At 45.9% G+C, this 9,058-nt stretch overlaps 1 long non-coding RNA gene across 1 annotated transcript; it reads left to right on the forward strand.

The window, feature by feature from the left end:
* Positions 1-675: 675 nt before the first annotated feature.
* On the forward strand, positions 676-2,183 carry LOC141207021 (uncharacterized). Its single transcript, XR_012277450.1, has 5 exons — positions 676-815; positions 907-1,275; positions 1,357-1,492; positions 1,572-1,733; positions 1,980-2,183. It is a non-coding gene; the product is annotated as an uncharacterized lncRNA (long non-coding RNA).
* The last annotated feature ends 6,875 nt before the right edge of the window (positions 2,184-9,058 follow it).

Below are 9,058 nucleotides of genomic sequence, written 5' to 3' on the forward strand. Positions count from 1 at the left end.
TCTCCTCTTAACAGTTGTTGTAGAGATGTGTCTGCTGATAGGACTCTGTGTGGCATTGACCTAGTCTCTAATCTGAGCTGTTGTTAACCAGCGACTTTTAAGAACCCAGAATATAAGACATATTTTCTGTTGTTTCATACTTTTTTGTTAAGTATATAATTCCACATGTGTTAATTCATAGTTTTGATGCCTTCAGTGCGAATTTACAATTTTCTTAGTCATGAAAATACAGAAAAATCTTTAAATGAGAAGGTGTGTCCAAACTTTTGGTCTGTACTATACAATCAAAAGATGTCAGCAGAACATCGGTTGGAGTCAGTTTATTATCTGCAATGGAGCAGCTTAACATTGTATGTACCTTTGACATTGCTATGTAGTCCAAACCATCAGAGCAGTTAAAGACCACACACTGCATGGCCAGCGCCTTGGCCAAATCTTTGGTGGTCTCAGTTTTTCCTGTGCCGGCCGGACCTTCTGGAGCTCCACCAAGATTTAGATAAAAAGCACCGATCTACCAATGAAACATGAAAGAACTGGTATGAGACAGCCGTCAGCTGTCGAAACGCGTTGGAATTGACTGACCCAGCAGAGAAGGCGCCCACAGGCATCTGTCCCGAATATACGCTGCACACCACGTGTCAGCTCGTCTCTCTGCCTCTCGCGCGCTTCCAATAGAACGCGCCCCCTCACCTTCTCCGCCCCTCCTCTCCTGCTCCACTTACCCGGAAGCCCGCGAGTAGCGGCGGTCACCGGCCGGGACCCCGCTCTCGCCCCGGGCCCCACAACTCCTTGACATCTCCGCAGGACTACGGACCGTAAGTACTCTGGGCCACGGCCCCCACCGCTTATGATACACGCCACCACAAGGACCAAAACCACACATACTCACCTCTTTATTACCGACAGGATTCCAGGAACGCGGCCTGCCTGACTCCACACGAGTAGGGACCGTGCCTGAAAACCGGACTCCACAACCATAGACCTTGCCCGGATATCTACTACACAGCCTGCCACCAAAGCCTTCCACCTACTTGAATATACTTATCCAGACCAGGCCTCCTGCCACATTTGCAGCCGGTCCCCTGCTGCACCTCAGCGTCCAGGGACAAGACCCACTGCTACTTAGCCAGTAAATTACTCAGCCAGAGCCTCCTGCTGCACCTACCACTAGGCTGAACCCTCTTGCAGAACCTCCTGAACACCTTCCCTTGATTTAGGCCTTCAGCCACAGATAAAGAAGGTGACTGACCATTTCACACCTGGACCCTAAACAAGGTAATCAACCGGGCTTACTTATATTGTGGCTTATTGTTTGTATACCTCAGCTCCTAACTCTCCCTCCCCATCTATATACAGGACATCAATTATCCTTGAGTGCCACAACGCCCCCTATCACCCGGCAACCAGTAGCCTCCTACTACATCTCTGCTCAGAGACAGATACAATCCAGAGCCTCCTGTTGCACCCCTGGATTACTGATAATCACGCACAGGTAAACATCTAGGTTTACCACACTGTGGACTATTCCTGTATTCCTCAGTTCCTAACCCTTCCTCCATATCTATATACAGGACATTGAGTATCCTCAAGCGTTACTACGCCTACTGGCAATCAAAAAGCCCCCCTGTCACATCTCTGCAATAAAGTCAGATACAATCCAGAGCCTCCTGCTGCACCCCCCACTGAGGGAGTGCTAACAAGCAATCTCCAAAAGCAGAACAGCTCCTCCGTGGGTAAGTCGCTAACCCCACTATCTACCTACCCAGAGCTAACAGCACTAACCCCATATCATTAAATCTCCAGGAGCATAACAAAGCGTTCAGGACCACGCCCCACTCTAAGAATCCTGACGGACCACAGCCCTAGAGCACACCTGCACTTTACCCACTCTGATACCTGGTGAGTAACAGATCCACAGCCAGCTAAGCATATCCAATACTAGAGAACAATAGCCCTAACCAAACTCCTCTTCTTTCCAGGTACCAAGCCACCACAGGCATTTTACCACACCAGATTAACCGCTGGATTTTACTATTTATTACACCTTGTATACCATTAGTTCTTTTACCCCAATCGAAATATTGTTGTCTACACTCGTCTTTTAAATCCTGTATTAAATCCTGTATTTTATTAAGTTTTTATTGCTAGCATCCAAACAAATAAATCTTATTTTTATAAAATAATAGTACTCTTCTCCTGATCTCTTTTTCACTACCGATAGCGCGATTTTTACTATAGAACTGGTATGAGATATCAATAAACTTTCTAATAAGTTTCATGCATCATACAAAAGTCAAAAAGATTTCTGAGCATAACCCATCACATCATAGCAGAGTCCGCTAGCATCTGTCAGTGAGCGGAGTGATGACCAGGCGTGGGGAGTTGCCCAGGTACTCATAGGTGGACTTCACATTGCAGTTGATGATTCGCACTCTCGCATTCTCATTCTCCCAGTAATAGCGGAGTTGGGCAAGCCACTGGAAGTCTGTTTCATGAGAAACTCCTGAGCAATGTAGGAAAAGATAGTCAACCTCTAAGACACTGCAGAATCACAAGGGAGAGTTTCTAAAGGGAAGGCAAATGCACATACATTATAGGACAAAACTCCTAGTCACCGAATTCTGCTTTTTTCATTTAGTCCCATTGCCCACGGTGTATAACATCCGGACTCTCAGCCCCCAGTTTATAAAATCCGGCCTCTCGCCTCCCCCGATGTATAACATCCGCCCCTCGCCCCTAGTTTAGTATAATATCCGTCCCCTCGCCCCCCCACCAGTGTATAACATCAATCCCCTCGCCCCTGGTGTATAATATCCATCCCCTTGCCCCTGGTGTATAATATCCGTCCCCTCGCCCCTGGTGTATAATATCCATCCCCTCGCCCCTGGTGTATAATATCCATCCCCTCGCCCCCGGTGTATAACATCCGCCCCTCGCCCCTAGTTTAGTATAACATCCGTCCCCTCGCCCCCCCGCCAGTGTATAAAATACATCCCCTCAACCCCACTGTATAACATCCAACCCCAAGCCCTCCTTTGCATAACATCCGACCCCCAGGGTATAACATCCGGCCCCCAGCCCCGGTGTATAACATCTGTACCCTCGCTCCCTCCCCCTGGTGTATAACATCCGGCCTCTCGCCCCCCCGGTGTATAATATCCGTCCCATCGCTCCCAGTGTATAACAACCATCCCCTCGCCCACGGTGTATAATATCCATCCCCTCGCCCCTGGTGTATAATATCCATCCCCTCGCCCCGGTGTATAATATCCGTCCCCTCGCCCCTGGTGTATAATATCCGTCCCCTCGCCCCTGGTGTATAATATCCATCCCCTCGCCCCGGTGTATAATATCCGTCCCCACGCCCCTGGTGTATAATATCCGTCCCCTCGCCCCGGTGTATAATATCCATCCCCTCGCCCCTGGTGTATAATATCCGTCCCCTCGCCCCTGGTGTATAATATCCGTCCCCTCGCCCCTGGTGTATAATATCCGTCCCCTCGCCCCTGGTGTATAATATCCGTCCCCTCGCCCCTGGTGTATAATATCCATCCCCTCGCCCCGGTGTATAATATCCGTCCCCTCGCCCCTGGTGTATAATATCCGTCCCCTCGCCCCTGGTGTATAATATCCATCCCCTCGCCCCCGTGTATAATATCCGTCCCCTCGCCCCTGGTGTATAATATCCGTCCCCTCGCCCCGGTGTATAACATCTGGCCCCTCGGCCTTGTATAACATTAAGACTCTCGCCCCCCACCAGTGTATAACATCAATCCCCTCGCCCCTGGCGTATAATATCCATCCCCTCGCCCCTGGTGTATAATATCCGTCCCCTTGCCCCTCAGTGTATAACATCCAGCCCTCGGACATGTATAACATCTAGCCCCTCATACCCCTAGGGTATAACATCCGGCCCCTCGGCCTTGTATAACATTAAGACTCTGGCCCCCCACCAGTGTATAACATCAATCCCCACGCCCCCCGGTGTATAACATCCGCCCTCCCATGCTGTGTGCTGTTACTAACATATGACAGAACGGCTGGTGGTGCAGAGCTCTCTGATACCAGCGCGGTCCTGTAATAGGAGCCACCGACGTAACAAGTCTGGATATTACATTTCTCCCCTCCTAAATCTTCCCCCATCACATGTGAGTGATATTATTAAGGAGTAGAAGGAACTGCAGCAACTCAGGAGACCCCGGAACATTACAGAGCGGGGTCACTGAGTGCTGAGGAGCAGAGGGCAGAACGCTTTCCTGACTCCATTGGTAACAAAATCACCACAAACACTGCGTCCCCGCCAGGAGCTTTATGGCTGAGCAGCTGCATGCAGCCTTACATCACCAAGCACGATGCCGAGCGTCAGATGGAGTGGTGTGAAGCCGCCACCACAGGACTCTGGAGGAGACCTGTTCTGTGCAGTGACGGATCACACTTCTCTATCTGGCATCTGATGGACGAGTCTGGATTTGGTGAATGCCAGGAGAACGTTACCCTATTAACTGCATTGTGCCCGCTGTACAGTTTGCTGGTGGAGGTATGGCCTTGTTTTTAGGGGTTGGTCTAGGCCCCTTAGTTCCAGTGAAAAGATATCTTAATGCTTCAGCACAAGACATTTTAAACAATTGTAGCTTCCAACCCTAAGGGAATAGAAGAGCAGAACTGTTTCACACACGTTCTCAACCTCAACCCCACTAAACTCCTTTAGGATGATTAATTAGAACAAATACTGGACAATGGCAGCATAAATATGTCACCGCAACATAGGGAAGAACAATGTCAGTCACACATCAATTACATTGCCATATGTCTGCTCAGGCTTAGAATGGCTGACCATTCGGAGAATTACATAATACCTACAAAGAAACTGAACAAAAGGTCATTAAAGGAATTGAAATAAAAACCCCTTTATTAGTACATCCATGGTTATGGAAGGACACTGCACAGAGGAGGGCACATACACCATTGATAGAAAATATTACACACCGCACCTAGGCCATCCAAAACACTGACTATAAAGAATATCAATTGTGGCAATGAGTCATATACAGGGGATGCCGACACCTACAGATGCCAAAACATTCCTATATAGGGACCACCATCTCAATATGCAGAAATGACTACTGCCCCATAGACGTCATTGTAAGTACACCCCAAGATTGCTTTACTGTGACAAGATCAATTGTGTCCTATGAAAACTCAAAGAAAAGAGGGGGGAATATAACATAGATATGGAAAGAAGATAGGAATGGGGTGAAATGTATGAAGGTGCTCTGCATATTGAGCTGTGATATCTGTAGAGGGACGGACTCCATATTAACATCCTGTATATGGATTTAGAATAGGGGGCCATAAAAGCCCCTGTAGGTGTAATGTGGAGGGGGCACAATACCTTTCTCCATGTAGTGTATAATAAATAGAACATGGTATTGGAAAGTTTGGTGCCAGCCATGATGTTTGCACAAACCTGTTTGGATCATTCCCATGCCCACGTCACGAGCGTGCCCCTCTATGGTGACGAGAGCCCCCAATGTGCTGCGAGTCTGCTGGGACAATTTGCCTCCTCGCACAAGCTCCACAATATCATTTAGCTGGAGCTGCAGATTATCATAGGAGTTTTTCAGGCCCTACAAGAAGGATGTAACGGTGAAATCATCTGCTGAAACATTCATAGAACATACATATTGCAAGGGGGCTGAAATCTATACAGATTATAAGCTGCAGACTAGATGGAGAACTCCACAATATGCAGGCACTTTATAATGTACACAACAATTTTACAACATATCTTTATAGAAGTTGGAGATCTGGATTGAACCCAGAGCTCCAAATACCCAGATGTACCTCTATAAAACCCTGCCACAAACAGCATGGAAAACTCAATGCAGATGGATTCATTTTATGCTGGTATTATGGGAAATCCCATACAATGTCTTCCCTTATTGGTAGATATGACGAGAGTAGAGATGAGCGAATGGATTTGCAGGACTCTGGTCCAACAGTCGGGTCAGTATTCCACGGCCGCAGGACCGGAGCTCCATGAACCGGCATCTCCGGCTCCTCTTTTGATGTCGATGTCATAGTTGTGGTGTGAGGCACAAATGACATCACGCCTGGTCGGCTAATCAAAAGAGGAGCCAGGGATGACGGTTAGAGGCGGTTAGCAAGGCTCTCATCCAACAGCCACAGACTACTAACCTGCTCTCTTAGACCAAGGTCCTGCAAATTTAGTTGCTCATCTCTAGACAAGATGCATGAATCAATGCAAAATCCCAACAATACTATGGAGCCTTTTGTGTACCTTCAAGATATTGAGCCGCTGTACAACTGCAACCCCCAGGAGAAGACCCCTGGGCAAGAACAGTACATGGGCTCTTTGCAGTCTAATAACGTACTGTGAAAGAAGCTACTTGCATCTTTTGATGTGAATGTGGGTCCCCTTACCTCTGTTGCACCAATGGTATATCCGCCCCTGGAAACTCCTATAAGCTGCGTCCCTGGGTATGACAGTCTATTAGCAGGAGAACACATGAAGTCTGTCTATGAATGTATATATATGTATTTCTCCCAGAAAAATTATTACAATTACACATGTTTTGTTGTTCACATGTTTATTTAATTTGTGTGTATTGGAACAACACAAAAAGAAGATATTGGTCAACAATTTTGGTTCTCAAGTCCTCAGACAGTTCTCTTTTCCTCTTTCTGTTCTCCCTACTTAGTGTGGCACGTAACAACGCAAAGATTGAGTCAACTTTTACCCTTTGTATCGGGTTTCAGGTGTGATTTTCATATTGCCCACACCTTTTACTTGCCACAGGTGAGTTTGAACGAGCATCACATGCTTGAAACAAAATTGTTTACCCACGATTTTGGAAAGATGCCAACAATTTTGTCCGGCCCATTTTTGGGGTTTTGTGTGAAATTATATCCAATTTGCCTTTTTTTCCTGTTTTTTTGTGTTGTTCCAATACACACAAAGGAAATAAACATGTGTATAACAAAAAATACACATGCAGTTTCAATAATTTTATGGAAAAATACTTCAAGGGTGCACACACTTCCGGCCATGACTTTATAGTGAAGCCACCTTGATCAGTAAAGGAGCTTATGCCGTACCTCTGGGCCACTGCCGATAGCTTCATGCACTTCACTTGTCCAGAACACCTGAGACACACAGAGCACGACCTGTCCCGGCCATTCCCTCACCCAGTCTTTTCTTGCAGTCTCAGGGTGTGCCTTTTAAAAAACAAAGTTAAATTACGTTGACAGAAGCATTTAAGAGAGGGACAACCTTACTAGTATTATCTAGCAAATTCATTTCTACCGATTGCTGGTAGAAGATCTGCTACCTGGCTCTATAGCAAGAGATACATCATCCACAAATCATTCACTGCCGCCAAATAATCTTATACAAATATAAAAGTACTAGATTAGTTCCAGTTAATGCTTTTGGTCTGTAGGTAGATCCGTACCATTCGTGAACGAGCAATAACATCATGAACGCTCCTTAACATGACATCTTCCCCTTGGATGAGCCACTTCTCCACGGCCCCCCGAGCCTCGGAGGTGGAGATGGTCTGGATGAGCTCTACGCGTTCCCCCTCGGTGCTGTACATGGCTTTGATGTCCAGGTTAGGAAGGAACTCCAGCTTTGCGATGCCTTCAAAGCCCTTCTTTAGATGTGGTTGGACCCGCAGAGGATCTTTAGTCTCAGAGAGAATTTCTAGCATTTCGTCGTTGGACAGGAAGAAAAAGCTAAAGCGAAAATGCACAATATGATAAAGATGTCATTAAAGTATTGGGTCAGGCGCCATTTGTATTAGTGTCTATGTGAGAAAATAGAAAAGCAAAGCTTTAAAGTAAAGATTCAGTCCCCATACACATTGGATTAAAATAGTTTAAACCTGACGATTGCAGAAGGACCGGCCTACCCACTGATGTGTATGGGGGTCTCCTGACTCTCCCCCGATAGAGGATGTCAGGGCCAGAAGGATCGGGCAGATGGGATTTCAATACCCGGTCTTTTGGTTCTCAGGGGAGATAACCCGCTGCCGGAGGTGTCCAGTACCGACTTTCTCCTCTCTCCCCATTAAAAACACATGACTGTTCAGCAGAATATGTGGGAGTTAGGAGAAGTAGCCAAATAACCATTCAGACGACGGGTATCTCATATCTCATGCGTATGGCTAGCTTAAAGGGGCTATCCAGTTTTGGGAACTTTTTTTATTTAACTGAAATGGGTATTCCCATCTCCAGGATTCTACCCCAATATGTAGTAGGTGTAATAATAATAATATTAGCAAATAGCTCCAATTAGAAGTGTAGTATAGTTCTCCTGATTTGCTTTGTCGCTTACCCAATGTGCAGGGCATTGCAGTAGCTTACGTTACGACCACTAGCAAATAACTGTCACTATATGAGTGGTCGTAACCATGGATACCGAAGCTGGGGAAAGCGACATAGCGAATCAGAAGAACTATACTACATTTCTAATTGGAGGTATTTGCTAATATTATTATTATTACTACGCCTACTACATATTGGGATAGGATCTTGGAGATGGGAATACCCATTTAATTGCGAGTATTTGCGACAATTCAGTTTCATTAAAAATGTTGCACCGTTAGGCTTTTTGTTTCCTGCACATTCAGCTTTGATGTGATCTGTGGTCATAAATCGGCTAAGAGGAGCTGAAAAAAGACAGATTAAAAATAAGTCCAATAGCCAGCACAACACAGAGCCAATAGAAGGCAAACAGTGCAAAATTATTAATGAAATCCAATTACAAAAATGATTTCAATGGTTTAAATAAGAAAAAAAAAATTTCTTTAAGTAGTATATAGAATCATTGCAACAAGTGAAAGGACTATACCGTGGGAAAAAAGCCTCTTTTTCTCCAGATAGGCATTCAGCCCTTTCATGATTTTATCCAGAAGCACATTGCTGTCCTGAAGTTTTTCCAGAAGTCCGGTCAGAGAAGTGGCGCTTAAAGCCTAAAACAAAGTAGATAGCCCATAAGTAAGATTCCATTATATAGTTATAGAGACTGAAAAAA

The sequence above is a fragment of the Phyllobates terribilis genome, unplaced genomic scaffold (assembly GCF_046119375.1).
Source record: "Phyllobates terribilis strain yellow unplaced genomic scaffold, ASM4611937v1 Scaffold_158__1_contigs__length_4374303, whole genome shotgun sequence".
In the NCBI taxonomy this organism is placed as follows: Eukaryota; Metazoa; Chordata; class Amphibia; order Anura; family Dendrobatidae; genus Phyllobates; species Phyllobates terribilis.